This window comes from Entelurus aequoreus, linkage group LG13, assembly GCF_033978785.1.
Source record: "Entelurus aequoreus isolate RoL-2023_Sb linkage group LG13, RoL_Eaeq_v1.1, whole genome shotgun sequence".
Classification (NCBI taxonomy): Eukaryota; Metazoa; Chordata; class Actinopteri; order Syngnathiformes; family Syngnathidae; genus Entelurus; species Entelurus aequoreus.
The window spans coordinates 69,170,410-69,187,398 of NC_084743.1; the positions used below are offsets into that span (position 1 = coordinate 69,170,410).

A 16,989-nucleotide genomic window follows, 5' to 3' on the forward strand; every position below is an offset into this window, starting at 1 on the left:
TTCTCAAACTGTGGTACGTGCACCATTAGATGTACACGGGCTCCATCTAGTGGTAGGCCAAAGAATCACTTGACGAAAGTACAGTGTTTCATTTTCCTACATTCAAACACAGTGTTACTGTTTATTCTGCATGTAATGTTACAGCAGCCAACAATATTAAATATACTTGTTAAATAAAACCGCTGCCTTGTTTTTAATGAATACTTAGTCCTGCGACGCTACAGTATTTTAATCTTGGTCATTATGGTGGTAGTCGGAGAGCAAAGCGGTAGAAAATGGATGGATGTGTACTTGATGAAAAACGTTTTGAGAACCATTGCTTTAGTGTAGTGATGATCATAGTCAAGAACTGGCTATAAAATGCAAGTGAACGTGTTTGATGTTACAACCGGATACATTTGATGTTGTTTCTCAAGTGAAATCACAGACAATGAAATTGAAAGGTATGTTGTTTGTATTAGAAATAGAAGAGAGGTCAGATAACCACCAAAGAAGAAGTGGTCAGCAGTGCCTCTCATATGAGACGTGATGCAACAGACCATGAGCTCCAGCCTGTTCGTGTACCTGCAACATATTTTGGCTTAACTAGGTCACTCATTACAAATTTTAAATTTTTATTGTCTATTTATAATTGTTCTTTAACCAAACAAAAACCCTCATAACCCTCGGTTATTGCAAACTCGATTATTGAATCATTTAGAATCAAGTTGAATACTGGGTAAATCTGAATAATTCTCTTCTTGTCCAATATGCTCGGATTCCGCAGCCTTTTCCCCGATTAGCTAGTTTGCTTCCTTCGCCGTGAGCGCACAATGGCGTGTTATTGTTATTTATTGGAGCTGAATCTAATCCAGTAATTACAACAGTCCCTTTTGCTGCATACGTTTATCCGAAATCAGAGTGTCAACGCCAACATCAAGCCAGAAGGAGAGTTTGGGGGGTATTTGCAGCACCATAATCCATGCTAGAGTTGCGCGTTATAAGATATAAATTATATTTATTTTGGCGACGATAAAACGTTTAATGCTATCGATGTATCGTAATAATGCATGTTGATGACACATTTCCATATTTGAAAGCAACAAGCAAACAAACGCTTTCTCCAGGCAATGTAGCATTCTCACTACCGGCTAATGTTCCCTCAGAGTGCAATGCCACTTTTAAGTTAGAAATCATCACCTTCAAGGCAGCAAATAAACTTTGTTTTTTATAAGTATCATCCCTGGAGGACGAGGAATAGCTAAACATGCCACTCTACACACCGTAAGAGGATATGCCAACTGTTAACTCCAAGCTAGAGCTCTTGAATGTAAACAAAAGTGGGCAGATCTATAAAAGTTTCCACAGTGACGATACAAAGCACAAAATCATTATTTTAGTCGATACCACAGTTATTAGATGGATATTTTTTATAACAAAATATATATATTTTGTCGTTTTTTTATTTACTTTTTAAACTCAGGAAATAAATCCCTAGAAACCAGATAGCTTTAATGGCAAAAATCAAATGATTTAAATCAGAGCAAATAGTAGGAAATAATTTTAATATTCAATTGATATTGCTACCATCATCATCCTGTGTTTTTGTCGGACTAGAATTGTGATCAAAAATAGAATCATTCAATGATCTTGAAAATTGTGAGTAACAGTATCAGCAATAATATGACCAATACTGCCCCTGTAACTACATGGCATTGGATTGAAACCCAAAGTTGTAGTATCGCCCAAAACTAATGTGAACTATCCCAACAACAGAAGAATACGTGCTTATTACATTTTAACAGAAGTGTAGATAAAACCATGTTACAACAGAAAGTAACCAGATATTAACAGTGTATTATCAAGTAGATTAATAATAGTTTTGAGAAAATAATACAACTAGAAATGTATGTTACTGCATTTGTCAGCAGTCAGATTAGGAGCTTTTGTAACCTGTTTTGAAATGTTTCTATTATAATTTACAGGGCTCGAATTTTACAACGACAACTGCGGCAAATGCTGCGACCGCCCTCGTCTTTCGCCGTAATGCCCAAAAAATTGACCAACATTTGCGGCAAGAACATGCCGTGACCGCCCTTGACTTTTTACTTGTTAATGGACGAGGGATGTAACAGCATAATGATAATTTCCGATAGTTAGTAATAAAGTTTAATTTTTTAATTGCCGAAAATGTTATTTTATTAATGCATTTTTGGCAACAGGAAGTCAGGCGCACGCGCACTAGCGTCATTTGGCTTGATAATCATGGCGGACCAACGACACGGACTTTGCTGCGGAAATTTCCCCTCAGAGTAAACGGAGCCAAGCGCTTGGTTTAATGTAATTTTCCCTCACTTCCCGGCGTGCATTTAAGAGTGTACTGCTGTGTTTAGATGGAGACAGGTGTGGACAATATTGGAGACAGACGCACTTGTCCCCACACTTAAAGTATACAGCGAAGAAGAAAACTATTTGATGTTTTGCAGCAGGCGATGTGTTGTGAACGTTGTCACAACTTATTTATAAAGTCTTTACTTTGTTTACTGGGATGTTCACTCCTCCTTTATTTAACTGCAAACTGTATCAGTGTTCAAATAACATCAATACTGGCTATAATGTTTTGTCATCTCACCAAATTGAACGCAAGCTGTGAAGATTATTTATTCAAGGTGAGAGGTATAAGTCCGTTTTTTTTGCTGTTGACCAAACTGTTGTACTGGAACACTAGGGAGGCGTTGGACAAGAACAAAGCTTGTTTATTAGACTTCATCTTCATTAGCCAAACTGCTCTGTGGTTTATTTTGATATCAAAAAGTAAACACAAGGTTTTTTTTTTACATTAATTGTGGTTTTTTTCAGGTCACTAAGGGGTTACTTCAAAAATCATTCATGTGACACATCATTTTGCTAATGTTTTATTGTGTATAGTTAATTCCTATAAGACATATTTCTACTCAAACTCTTAATGGATCTGTCCCCATACAGCATCTACATCTACATATAAATGTACATCACTTAGAAAAAATAAAAACTCTATCAAAATGTAAAAATAGAGATAAAGGCATCATGTAATGACAAAAAACTGACAAGTTGATGTTATTAAAGAATAAAAAAACTAGTATTTGTCTATAAATATATGGATAATGTTTATCTATAGTCTTTTCATTAGACATTACAAATGACATGATGGTATTACGTTCACACCCCAACACTGCTTTACCTAACAATCAGTAATCATGATTTCAATATTGATAACAATAATCTTAATTATTACTTTGGCCATAATTGGCAGCCCTAGATCTCATACATGAACACTATTTTTTTAATCTATATCTATATATATATATATATATATATATATATATATATATATATATATATATATATATATATATATATATATATATATATATATATCCTGCCTCGAAAGAAAATAATGTTTGCCTTGGTTCCCTAAAATATGAGCCCTCCTTTAAGGCAACACTTGCCTTGACCTTAAAAAGTTAAAATTTGAGGCCTGAATTCACATACCAAATAATATAATGATATATACATCGTTATTATATTTATATTTATCTATATGATGTAAAAAATGTACATCTTTATGGGCATCTCAATTACTAGCGATTATTTACTATTCCACTGTCAACATTTACTTAAATCTTTTCTGCAAAATGTATGTCATTGTCACACATTTTTAATTCTCCTTCGATGTTTGTATTGTGCACTTCTGGAGTGATGGTATGCAATATACTATGAGCGCAAATGTACTTGTGTTCGCAAGCATACCGTGGGTTTTTAATTTGTAATTTGTCTTTCTATTCAGTTCTCTTATCACATATAATTAATGAAAAGCAAGTGCATTAGTCATTCTATGACTTGGCTGCGCTGCACGTGTGCATCCCAACACCTGTTCCGGTCCCAAAGATGTCACCCCAGGTCAAACATTGGCCTGCATCAGATTAAAGCCATTTACTGTATACAGTATGTCAACAAAAATGCACATACATTGCTGCCAAATACGTGCCGAAACACATGTTTGCATACACAAGGGGGTAATTCATTGTGTAAAGGTAATCTGGTCAACTCTCAAAGGAATGAAATCCACACCGACTCACCACAAGCGTACGTTATACATAGCAGAGTCAGACTGTACGACGGTGAAAAACTAGAAGGGAATGTGATGAATTATTCATCTTTACCTTTTATCAACATGACTGATGTGACGGTTGACATGTAAATTGTTAACACGACTGGGCAATATTTGCAACACTGAGGGACCAATTAGCTTTTAACACTTTCGTCACAAATGACAGCTGTTGGTAAATATATTTCTACCGAGTTCTGACCTATTTTTTATATGGAAAAAAAAAACACTTAAAGGGTAACTGCACATTTTCTAAAATTCTGCCTATATTTCACAATCCCTATGGAAGACAAGCACATATATGTTTTTGTTTTGCATTATAAGTCGTAAAATACAGCACATACAGTATGAGGTGGCTGACAATGCAGCTAACGGTAGTAGTCTACCCCCCCAAAAAAACGCCAACAATATTACATCTTGTGACCTGAATATAGACTAAGTATTAGCAATATTGTTAATATGTTCGCTAACATAGACAAACCATTTTTAGCAGCGCTGTGATCACAGAGCTAAGTAGCTTATGCTGCTATATTGACATATTGAGCCGGTGAGCTACAGCATCGCCACTGAGTTGGTGAAAGTTAATTCTAGATTATGCATAATGCTTCTCACCTGGATAGTAGATGGCTGCGGCAATAAAGCGAGAAGTTGGTAAACATAGGCCCGGCGATGACGGGAAAGACAACAAAACCCCTTGTTAATTGCCGCCTTTGTTTTTAAACCTTCATGAGGATTATGATTGATTCTGAATCTAAATGGGAAGATATGAACATCCCATCAGTCAGCATCCTAGTGAGAGCAAACATTGTACAGTAAGTGATTGTTTTATGATGTCTGTACTTTGTATTTCTTGTTTAGCCCTTAGCAATACTGCTACATAATGCTAAGTGTTTAACTACAGCTGGATCTGTTTTGCAACAAGCATCTAAAACTTGTATCATTGTCCTTATATTGAGGATCAAAAATATAAAGGTTCTGAAATCTCTGAATCGTCATTTGTCCTAAAGTTATAGTTGTTGGCTCTCATGAAGTCTGCATGAGTAGGAGTTGTTGAAGGAAAAAGTGACGTATGTTTGAAATGAGCAAAAATATGCAAATATTACATGTTATTATGAATGTGCCTGTTACTACATACTCATAGTATGTATATAAAACAGTGATGGAGGCTTATGGATGTTTTTAGAGCACTTTATAGACGTAATAGAGCGACTCTCATTGGCTCCATTGTTAGCTGACTTTTACTAGTGTTTATTTACCGTATTTTTCGGAGTATAAGTCGCACCTGCCGAAAATGCATAATAAAGAAGGAAAAAAACATATATAAGTCGCACTGGAGTATAAGTCGCATTTTTGGGGTAAATTTATTTGATAAAACCCAACACCAAGAATAGACATTTGAAAGGCAATTTAAAATAAATAAAGAATAGTTTACAACAGGCTGAATAAGTGTACGTTATATGAGGCATAAATAACCAACTGAGAACGTGCCTGGTATGTTAACGTAACATATTATGGTAAGAGTCATTCAAATAACTATAACATATAGAACATGCTATACGTTTACCAAACAATCTGTCACTCTTAATCGCTAAATCCCATGAAATCTTATCCGTCTAGTCTCTTACGTGAATGAGCTAAATAATATTATTTGATATTTTACGGTAATGTGTTAATAATTTCACACATAATTCACTCCTGAGTATAAGTCGCACCCCCGGCCAAACAAACTGCGAGTTATAGTCCGAAAAATACGGTACTATTTGGAGAGCAAAAAAAAAATGCGTGCTTACATAAGGATTGTGAATAATAGGCAAAATTCCCCCAAAAAAGTGCAGTTTCCCTTTAAAAGGGGAACTAGCAAACCTTGCATAACAAGTGCATTGTTTTATGTCATGTGGACACACAATGGAAGCAGTATAGCTAAAGATTGTGTAATAAGTAGTTTTTTTTGTTCAAGGAAAGTGAACAGCGACGTGAGAGATGGTGCAGAACCTCTCTTTTGTGACTCGGCCAGTTTTTCCTCACCCTGGAGCGATGGCAATATGCAAATGAGTTGTATTCAATGGTCTATTGTGCAGTAGTGACTAAGTCATCATTATTTTATAGTGCAATATGTGCTTCTGCTACTGTTAGACTATACTACTCAACAGTGGTTTGCTAAAATGTATCTAATATGGACAATGATAGGCTTTGAGTCGGGATGAAACAGTATGACAATTTCCAGTGATTAGAATTATAGTTAATGTTAGAGATGTGGCGATCCCGATCATTATCAGCCGATTTTTGCGAAAAAATATATGTGATCGCTAATGCCGATTTATACCCTTTTAACGCGGATCACAAACGTAGATTGCCTCTGCCAGAGACTGTATTTTATTTTTAGTCCCGTGGCTGACAACCGTCTTTATTATGTGTCTCCATCTGCATTTGCATGCAAATAAACTGCATTTCTTAGTATCTTAAGTATCATATCAAGTATCATGATCACTGTAAAATTAGGCTGAACATGTTGCACACGAGAGCCAGCCAAGAGCAGGCTGAGCTAGCTTTAAACAACAGGAAATAAGTGCCTCGTAAAGTTTAAGAAGTGTAGATGGAAATACGTTTCGCAGAAAGTAAGCAGATATTAGCGCTGTGAATCTTTGGGCACAACATGATTGGATTTGATTCTTGGGGGTAACAATTCGATTCAGAATCGATTGTCAAATCAAAACAATTCTCGATTCAAAATCAATACTTTAACAACACTGTTCTATGATTAACTACATTCCTCCATGAAATAGATAAACAGCACTGATACATTTCAAAATTACTTTGTTTTTAATATATTTCTACGCAAACAAAGTGGCTGGACGAAACAGATTTGAAAAATTAACACAAATATAAAATATAAGTATATTTTTTTTAAATCGATTTTAATTTTTTAAAATTTATTAAGAATCCCTACAAATAAGAATCACGATTCATTCAAAAAAATGTTTTACACTACTAGCAGATACTAACAGGAAATTAACAAGTAAATACATAAGAGTCTTAAGAGACGATAATATAACAACCGTTGGTGTGTAACTGGTAAGAGAAGGGCAGATTGATCCATAAATTGGTTGTCGATACTAGAGGTGGGAATCGTTGGGCACCTCACGATTCGATTACGATTCAGGAGATTCAATTAAAATTGATTATTGATACATCTTTAATAAAGTTTACATTTCTTTTCGTTTCACTAGATAAGCATTTATTACTTGCAACTTTTAAAAACAGTGCTTTTGTAATAAGAAACTGTTATTAATTCCCATTACATTCATTAAATTAATGGAAATAGGTACCCTATAACTAAGGAACTGGTCAGATCTCTCGGTGAGGTGGCTCGCTGCAGTAAACAAATAAATCGATTATCAATTATTGACGTTTACTAATCGATATAATAATCGTTCATGTCCGAATTGCGATGCATCTAAAATCAATTACTTCCCCCATCTCTAGTCGATACCAAGGGTAGTATCAGTATATGATCAATACTAGAGTGATTAGCTAAAAAAAAAGTTTTCCTCAATATCTTTTTTTTTTGTTAACGTTTACAAACGCAGGGAATAATTCCCTGGACACAGGAGGATTTTGAGGGCAAAAAATAATTAAAATTATGTCTGTCAAAGCAATAATAATAGTTAACTATAAGTTCCTTTAACGTCACAAATTTTGTTTTACGCGCATGCATCCTGACTCCTTTTTGACCCTCGGGCCGTTCCGTAGCGTAGGAAAATGTGGCTGCTTTCACTATTTACTGATGAGCCACAAGCGGGAAAATAGTGATCAGAAATGAAAAAGGTAAAGTGTACTTTATGGAAATACTAGGTCAAAGCCATGACAAGTTGGACAGTTGTCCGTTTGGCCAAGCTGGCCGGGGACATTTCTAGTTGATTTGGGTAAGCACACTATATATTTCGGCATAGCTTGGCTCAAAATTCCACATTTACACCCTGTCCAAGTCACGCCGACCTCACTCTCTTGGCTTCCATCTGCTCCAACGTTTCAGCCTTTCTTCGTGCTCACTTCTATAACCAGCAGTTCATCCTCCGTATATTCAGCTTCAAAAAGATAAAGTTGTGAACCCTCACTTGTCCAAAAATAGTCGTCTTTGTTGTGTGTTACCAAGTCTGCCATGATTAGAAAACCCACTCGCGTTTGTTTCCGGAAGTAGGAACACACATTTATTGCCAGAAGTGGGAAATGCTCTGCTATGGAAATGGAAATAAATGCGCTTAGGAGAGAAGTTCTGGTATTGCTTAAAATGACCAAAATACGGTAATTTTTGAGCATATTACATATTGTTATGAACATGTCTGTTACTACATTACTTGCAGAATGTATATAAAATGTTGATCGAGGGTTTTGAAGTTGTTTTAGAGGGTTTTGAAGGCTACAATAGTGAGTCTCATTAGCTGCATCTTGCAACACATTTTGTGTTATTAATGCGTGAAACTGGTATCTAAACATGGAAGTGTAGCTCCTCTCCTCTGAATGCAAGTGCTCCAACAGCACTTGCACTCATTCTGTATTCCTACAAAATGATTTTTTCGATCGTCATTAAAAGCAGTTATTGTTCAAATATTTATTTATAATCTAGAATTAACTTTCACCAGCTCAGAAGCAATGCACCAGCAGCAGAAGCTCAATATGTCAATATACTGTAGGAGCATAAGCTAGTTAGCTCTGTGTGATCAATGCTCCACTAAAAATAATGTGTCAGCGTTAGCACTTATAATAACAATATTGCTGATACTTGGTTAATATTCAGGTTATGACAAGTAAATTAAATATTGATTGCGTTTTTTGTTTTTTTTTTAGAGAGTTTTAGGGGTGGAATATTCTACTCCCATTAGCTGCACTGTTAGCCACCTTGATCTTGCCATATTTTACAACTTAGAATGCATTAAAAAGGAAAACATGTGTTCTTGTCTTACATAGGGATTATAAATGGCAGGCAATATATTTTTTAAAGTGCATATCCAAATTAAAAAGGTGCAGCTCCCACATAATTCGTTTCACAGAGATGCTCAATAAAATAAAAAAATTTAAAACAAAAAGAGCGTAATAAAATAAACAAAACATAATGTTCTACAATCACTTAGTAACATTTTATTCAGGCTCATATTTGCTGCAAATATCTCTTCGCTGACCCTGGACTAGTCCAAATCAGTTTGATTACTGGCAATATTTGGAACAACTCCTAGGATGCTTACGTTCATGCTTATCTAACTGCTTTACAAAGAGTACATGTCGGCCCAGCGGTGCTACTTCCTGCAGAGTGCAAATGTCCAGAAAGCGACATTATGAGTGGAGTTCCTCCAGGGAAAGTCTCCACCTTCATAAGGAATGTGTTTACATAGCGAGTTCCAGCTCCACAGATTAAAAACTATTGCAACAAGGAAGGTAGGTCTACCCGTAAAATAGTCACTTAATGACCAAAAGAAACAATAAAAAAGTAACCTGGAAAAAACGTAGCAATGTAAAAATTGTCCAAACTGTAGTTATTTAAGCATTTTGACTGTGAATGTACATTTTAGTCCCCAAAAGTAGCTATCATTGGCAAACAAGCGCTCCTTGTGGAGTTACAGATGGTAAGATGGGTAAAAAAGACAGTGACCTCAGACAGACGATCAAGTTTGAGCATGCACAGGAACTCTTTCCGCTATGCAAGGGTGCTCAACGAGAAACCAACAACTTTCCGCCACTTCCTGTTGCACATGCACATCACATGCTTGTTATGGAGCAACACGGAAAGCTATTCCAGCTCCGGGCCTATACAGTCAGACCAGGCTCTATACAATCAGCAAACATTAGCAATGCACTTGACACTCAACAAATGTTTATTTTAGAAATAAATTAATAATTTAAACTGAAATGCTTGTTTGAATAAAATCTGAATTTGAGCCAAATGTTCTAAATAAAATTAAATAAAAAGATAAAATGAAACTTTTGCCCAAGGTACAGTACATATTTTGCCAGGAAAGCATATTCCACCAGTAAAAGTCTTATAGTCATATCTGGTTATTTTCTGTTGAAACATGTTTCTATCTGCACTTCTGCTAAAATGTGTGAGCACTTATTCTTCTGTTGTCCGGCTACTTTACATTAGTTGTGGGCAATGCTACAAATGTGTGTATCGATCCAACACCAAGTAGTTACAGGGGCAGTGCAGGTCATACCAATACTGATACAATAGAGCGTTGAATGATTCCATTTTTGATCACAATTATAATCAGACAAAATCACATGATGGCAGCGTTAATATGTAAATTATTTTTGGTTATTATTTCCTACTTTTGGCTGTGATTTAAATGAGTGGTTCTCAAACATTTTTCACCAAGTACCACCTCAGAAAACACTTGGCTCTCCAAGTACCACCATAATGACCAACATTAAATTCCAGTAGCGTAGTAGGCCTAAATACTAAAAAAAAACAAGTATACTCAATATTTTCGGCCAATGTAACATTACACACAGTTTGAACAGTAACACTGTTTGAATATAGGAAATTAAAACTATACTTTAATCAAGTGATTCTTTGGCGTACCACTAGATTGAGCCTGCGTACCATAGTTTGAGAATCACTGATTTGGATATGGATCTAACCACTGTGGCCTCGACTTTATACTATACTACCTGGTATCGTTAAGTGTCGATATTTGTATCCATCCCCCCACCTTTGTTCATTTACATTCAAGAGGTCTAGCTTGGGGTTAGCACATCCTCCTACAGTGTGTAGTGTAGCATGTTTAGCCATTCCTCGTCCTCAGGGATGAGACTTGTAAGAAACTTAGTTTATTTGCTGCCTTGCAGGCGGGAAATGTTGACTTAGAAGTGACTTTGCACTGTGGAGGGACATTAGCCGTGAGCAAGAATGCTACACTGCGTTGAGGACGGGTTTGTTCGCTTGTCGTTGTCAAATTTGCGGTACACAGCTAGAATGAGTCGTTATGCATTGTCACGATGTAATGATAGTATTAAAAGCTCTATCGTCGGCCAAATGTATATCATTTATATATTCTATACCCCGCAACCCTATTTTGAATGTGTCAATGTTATTGCTCCTATTGCTTTTTATATTAGTAGCAGCAGAGGGATTGTCAGTGTGTCAACTATGCTGCTCCACATTGTGCTTCTTAATAAATGTCATGTTTTTGCATTAAAGCGTATTACTAAAAGCAGCTGTTATGATGACATACAGATGTGCCAAGTGGCACTAGCTCTCAAATTGGTCCAGTAAAGATATGGAGGATGTTAAAAAGCATGCTGTAGCAGAACGGTGTCCTGAGGTCCGAATTTTATAAATGTTTGTAGTTATTCCATCCATCCATCCATTTTCTAGGTGCTGGAGCCTTTCTCAGCCGCATTCGGGCGGAAGGCGGAGTACACCCTGGACAAGTCGCCACCTCATCACAGGGCCAACACAGATAGACAGACAACATTCACACACTAGGGCCATTTTAGTGTTGCCAATCAACCTATCCCCAGGTGCATGTCTTTGGAGATAGGAGGAAGCCGGAGTACCCGGAGGGAACCCACGCAGTCACGGGGAGAACATGCAAACTCCACACAGAAAGATCCCGAGCGCAGGATCGAACCCAGGACCTTCGTATTGTGAGGCAGACGCACTAACCCCTCTACCACCGGGTTACTCGTAACGGTTAATCAAAGCAACAGAATATGAATCAAAGCTTTTTTCTAATCAAAATAAACAATTTATCAAAGTAATAGTTGCAGCCCTTGTTGCTGTAGTCCAAGTTGATGACTTTGACGGCATCAAGTCTTTGTGAGTGCAACCTTTAATTCCTTTGTAGCTGAGATGACACAAACTCAAAATGTATCTCGTTCCTTGATGTCTGTGATATCAAGTGGGGGTGAGGAAATAGCCAATTCTCAGATGTGTCGCGATTAATAGAAGTGGACCATTTTAAATCCACGGACAAACGTCCAAATGTCGATTATTTAAGTGTGTCAAATAAAGTAATAGACTGGTTCCAAAATGCAGAACTACACGGAGCAAAACACAGCAGGAAATGAGAAGCCATGCCAACAGCTTACCTATCTTGAATGGAAAGTAGTGAAACAAACACGTCAACAAAGAAGAAAATCAGATATAATTAAATAAGTTTATTTCGGTCATATAATCAACCATCAACCATTTTGTGTGACCTGTTTAACAGTTCAGATTATACATATTTAACAATCATACACATTTACACAAAAAGAAAAGAAAAGAAAAAAGAATGACCGAAAAGGGAATAGGCTGTAGCCAAAGCTTATATTTGCCTATCCTATACATTCACTGAAAATTAGATTGCCTGGAACATCAACGTTAAAAAAAAAATCAATTGGATTAAAGTAATTGATACTATATTTTATAATTTTCAATTATTTCACCTTTCAAGGTTTTCTTAAACCTTAACAAAGAACTACATGTCTTTAGCTCATCACTGAGCTTGTTCCACCATTCAACTCCTAAAACTGAAATACATTTCTATTTTATATTCGTTCTTACTTTACCTATTTCAAAAATCAATATCCCCGTAAATTATAGTTTGCTCCTCTTAACTGAAATAACGTAAGAATACAAGCTGGAAGGCTGTTGTTCTTTGCTCGAAACATAATTTCCATTGTTTTTAAAAACACAGTATCTGAAAATGTTAACACATTAGAACTTATAAATAATGGATTGGTATGTTCATAGTAGCACGCTTTGTGTATTATTCTAATGACCCTTTTTTTAAGTTTAATTACTGGGTCTATGTTTGTTCTATAAACATTTCCCCAAACTTCAACACAATATGTTAAATATGGAAAAATAAAAGAATAATACAACATATGCAGACATTTCTTATTCAGCATGTGTCTTACTTTATAAAGAATAGCAATGGATTAATAATTATATAATAATTATTAATAATATATTATAATATATTATAATAATAGATAAATAAATAGGAGAAAGAATAATATCCACAATAGGGATGGAACAATAAACATTATTAATGATAACCGTTGTAAAACTCCCGAAAGTATACCCTTTTAAATTGAAATAATCAAATAACTGTGATGATGACGGCTTGACTGGCGACAGCTCACTAGCGTAAATGCTAATATGAAAACAAGAGCTATTAACGTCTTTACCCATTAAGAAACGTCATACCCCAATCTAAACTTAAACTAACACATTGCTGTCTGAGCAACTAAGCTATTCAATTATGCACATTAAACCTACACTCTCTGCTCTCTTAGGCTATGTCTACAATAAGCCGGATAACTCCTTAAACGAATAATTATCTAGCCTAAGCCCCGTTTCAGCCAAACCAAACCAACGTTTAAGGTTCCCCTCCTCTGACATTTTTTTCACGGGTAAGTGCGCCGTGTATTTCCTGAATCTCCGGCTCTTAGCTTTGTATGAACTCATTGATCGTTTACAAACTTCGGAGAGGAAGTGGCACCTGAAAGACCGCGCCCCACACCGGAAGTGACGTCAGAAAGAACGCGCCACAGCCAGCTCCATAATAAAGCGGTTTCGTAACTCGGAGCTAACCACTGGAAATATGAAGGCGAGTCATCCAGACATGCCCGTGTTTCTCATTCTTCTACATCAGACCTGGGCATTCTGCGGCCCGCGGGCCGCATCCGGCACTTTGTGCGTCCCTGTCCGGCCCGCGTGAGGCCAATTATAAATTACAAAATAAATTTTAAAAAGTATCTATATCGAGTGTGCAATACAACGGTGCTGCTTTTGTTTTGAAAATCGTTATTTGTATTATTTCCGTGTGGACGTATGCGTGTGCGTGATTGTGAGTGAATGTGAACAGCTGCAATCATTAATTACAAAATAAAGTTGAAAAAACATCTATGTCGTGCGCGCAATACAACTGTGCTGCTTTTATTTTGAAAATTATTATTTATGGGCGTGTGTCCGTGTGTAACCTGCGAGTGAAGGTGCACATGCAGCGACAAGTGATGCACGGTTTACACCCGAGACGCTAAAAAGAGAAAAGTTGATGAAGAATGGCGTGTTTCCAACAAGACATGGACTGCCATGCAACGTTCCCTCTAAGGTGCGTGCCTGCGCAATTGCGCACTGCTCAAGCGTCTGCTGCGCGCAGCAAATATATGCCGCGCACCAAATCAAATCCCATCTGAATTCTAAACAAAATAAACATATTTATTCTATGTAATTTTGCAATGCAACTTTGAGTGACAGTGACAACAAGCGGCCCTAACGGTGTTCGTCAACACCGTTCAATTGAACACCGTTCAATTATTGTAACGTCTATCGAGATGCTTCGAGGCCAGGAATTATATCGATCACTTTATTGAGCAAAACTGTTTATATTCGGCCATAACCACACCAAAAACATAAGTAAAACACTTCTATCTCGAAAAACTAGTCATTTTCTGCCGTACAAACCAGGCCAAAACCAACTTGTCACCAACACGCATAGCACTAAACCACTGGTGCGTTTATGGCCACACAAAAAGTCGGACAACTCAAACACCACACAAAGTTACACTATGACTCCTCAGTCATACGTGTGCTTATTTTACTGTCATTTATTATTAATGTTAATTTATTTATATTAGTCATGGACTGCTGTTACACACACTATGTTGAAGTATTACTATTATTATTAATTATTATTATTATTATTTATCTTACGGTATACATCAAAAATAATATTGAGCAAAATTTAATTGAAATATTGTCGATGTGGCCCTCCAGCAGTGCTCGGGTTGCTCATGCGGCCCCCGGTAAAAATTAATTGCCCACCCCTGTTCTACATGTACAGACGCTTGTGGAAATCATACATGAATACCTTAAGAGAAAGCGATTGCAGTTATTTGGGACGGCGTGGCGAAGTTGGTAGAGTGGCCATGCCAGCAATCTGAGGGTTACTGGTTCAATCCCCAACTTCTACCATCCTAGTCACGTCCGTTGTGTCCTTGAGCAAGACACTTCACCCTTGCTCCTGATGGGACTGGTTAGCGCCGTGCATGGCAGCTCCCGCCATCAGTGTGTGAATGTGTGTGTGAATGGGTGAATGTGGAAATAGTGTCAAAGCGCTTTGAGTTCCTTAAAAAGGTAGAAAAGCGCTATACAAGTACAACCCATTTACCATTTACCATACAACACTTCTCAGACGGCAAGAGAACTTTCCAATGTCCAGGTCAGCTGTGATTCTACTTACCGAAAAACTCAGTCCATTTGTCGAAGGAGAGTTAACGAGAATGCGGGCTACCGTGGACGTGATAAAAAAAAGGTAGCGTGTGCTTTGTTGAGGGAAGACTAAATACGGAAAACGGCGAATGCTTTTGGACTGGCAAAGCAGATTGTATCAGTTATTGTCCGCCATTTATGTCGAGGACTCAACGTCTGGGTCTAGAGTATATAAAGTCACCAAAAACGAATGGACAATGAAGGTGAAGGTAAAAGAGTGAGGAGTGTCCTGACCAGATATCTAGATCCCTAGATTGATTGTTGTAAAATGTTCTTTATCACATTGTTTACGTGTCTAATAAAGATTTGATTACTTTATGATGGCTCAGGTGTGATTAACTAAAATAGGGCCCCACACAACACACTGGATTCCAGTTAATTGAAATACCACAACACTGGATATTGTTCATAGAAGTTAAATTTAATTTAAGAACACAAAGCAACACTGGAGGTGACTATGACGTTGCGCCGGCGGACGGAGGGGGGTAGTGGGGAGGGGGTCTTAAACGACCATTGTGTGTGTGTAGACAAGGATAAAGTTAGGTGGGATTTACCCTGGATAACCTTAGCTGGCTTAGTGTAAACGGGGCCTCAGAACAGAGTGATCGTTCTATATGCAGAGGAATATGAGACAGAGGTTTGCTTACGGTGCATTTAAAGACCGCTGAACAAAGTAAGACGCCAAAACACCTGCCAGAAATAATAAATAATAATAGATTTTTTTGTTACACACTTTACACTTAAATAAACCAATATTTAAAACAATAAAAGCCTAGCCATTAAAACAGATACAATACTAAGACTTATCAGTGTAGCATCCATCCATTTTCTAACGCTTGTCCCTTTTGGGTTTGCGGGGAGTGCTGGAGCATATCTCAGCTGCATTCGGGCGGAAGGCGGGGTACACCCTGGACACGTCGCCACCTCATCGCAGGGCCAACACAGATAGACAGATAACATTCACACTCACATTCACACACTAGGGCAGTGGTTCTTATCCTTGTTGGAGGTACCGAACCCCACCGGTTTCATATGCGCATTCACCGAACCCTTCAAATTCAAGACAAAGTTATATGTTTTTGGTAACACTTTAGTATGGGAACATATTCTAAGTAACAAAGACTTAATTTAGAGTTTTTTGGACACGAGGGGAACATATTCTAAGTAACAAAGACTTAATTTAGAGTTATTTGGTTAGGGTTAGGGTTAGAGCCCGGGTTAGAGGGTTAGGGTTATAATAAGGCCAAGCCGAATAAGGCATTAATAAGTACTTAATAATGACGAGTTAAGAGCCAATATGTTACTAATTTGCAGGTTAATAAGCAACTAATCAATGGTGAATATGTTCCCCATACTAAAGTGTTACCATGTTTTTTTACTGGTGTACAAAATGAACCGTGCATGAACATCACCTTGTTCAAACAACAAAACCAACACAGAGCATAAACTCACAACAAATTACACACCTGCAAATCAGTCTGACTTCTGCTGTTGCCGTATCCGTAATACGCCGAGAGGAAGACGTTTTTAATTACACGATGAGTCGGGTGTGTTTTGACCTCCGCCGAACCCCTGAGGCCGACTCACTCGATCGAACCCAGGTTGA

The 16,989-nt window shown here is 37.2% G+C and overlaps 1 protein-coding gene across 3 annotated transcripts in view; it reads right to left on the reverse strand.

The window, feature by feature from the left end:
• Nucleotides 1-16,989, reverse strand: part of LOC133663661 (arf-GAP domain and FG repeat-containing protein 1-like) — a 57,088-nt gene that overhangs the window by 25,786 nt on the left and 14,313 nt on the right. The window lies entirely within an intron of this gene.